Source organism: Capra hircus, chromosome 14, assembly GCF_001704415.2.
Source record: "Capra hircus breed San Clemente chromosome 14, ASM170441v1, whole genome shotgun sequence".
In the NCBI taxonomy this organism is placed as follows: domain Eukaryota; kingdom Metazoa; phylum Chordata; class Mammalia; order Artiodactyla; family Bovidae; genus Capra; species Capra hircus.
This window is the reverse complement of record NC_030821.1, coordinates 67,189,989-67,191,126: the sequence shown is the minus strand read 5'-3', so window position 1 is coordinate 67,191,126 and position 1,138 is coordinate 67,189,989. Positions and strand designations below refer to the sequence as shown.

At 48.5% G+C, this 1,138-nt stretch overlaps 1 non-coding gene across 1 annotated transcript; it reads right to left on the bottom strand.

Moving 5' to 3' along the window:
* Nucleotides 849-920, bottom strand: TRNAC-ACA. Its single transcript has one exon. It is a non-coding gene; the product is annotated as a tRNA-Cys (tRNA).

Below are 1,138 nucleotides of genomic sequence, written 5' to 3'. Positions count from 1 at the left end.
AGAATCTGCCTGCAGTGCAGGAGACCCAGGTTCTATCCCGGGGTTGGGAAGATCCTCTGGAGGAGGGCATAGCAACCCACTCCAGTATTCTTGCCTGGAGAGTCTCATGGACAGAGGAGCTTGGGGGCTACAGTCCATGGGGTTGCAGAGTCGGACATGACTGAGCTACTAACCTGCTCTCTCTTTTGAGCGTTTGACATAAAAATGTGATGTTTAGATAGCTGTAACTCCAATGTATATATATATATACACGTCGCTCTGTTTGGCTTTACGAATCCAACATGGTTTCATTTGGGTCTTTCCTTGTATGTCAGGTGCCTCTTGTCCTCACAAGGAGTATGAATCACAATCAGCTGGAGAACTTGTAAAAACGAAGATTCCTGGACCTGCCTACCAGGATTCTGACTCCATCGCCATCTGCATTTTTAACAAGCTCTTCAGATCCTTGGATAAAGGTGTTCCTGGACCTCACTTGGAGAAACCTTGAAGCTTGGGGACCCCACATGGTTCAGATGTGGAGTCCACCCTCAGAACCCAGTCAAGAGAGAAAGATAAGACACTACAATAAGTCACAAGGTAGAAGGTGGCCAGTGCGGCAGGACAGCATGAGCTAGAGCACCAGGGAACTCTCACCACCATCCCCGACACCCAAGGGTGCCGAAGCTTGACCCTCTGTTCCAAGAAGTTTCCACACTTTTGCTGTATTGTATTCCAAGTCAAAGTGAAGCCACTCAGTCGTGTCCGACTCTTTGCGACCCCGTGGACTGTAGCCTACCACGCTCCTCCATCCATGGGATTTTCCAGGCAAGAGTACTGGAGTGGGGTGTCATTTCCTTCTCCAGAGGATCTTCCCGACCCAGGGATCGAACCTGGGTCTCCTGCACTGTAGGCAGACGCTTTACCGTCTGAGCCACAAGGGAAGTCCAGCTGTATTGTATTCCAGCCAACCTTGAATTATATATTCATAGTATTACTTCTACATCTGGTGGAAGACTCATTTCACTGATGTAGGAACGTATTTTTCATATTGGGTGAAGGATAGCAGATAGGAAAACCCTTACCTGTCTTAGACAGAAGTAGTTTTTCGGTGGCAAGAACTGGGTGCTCTTCTGAAGCTGTGTGGTAGTGAGGTGTTGCC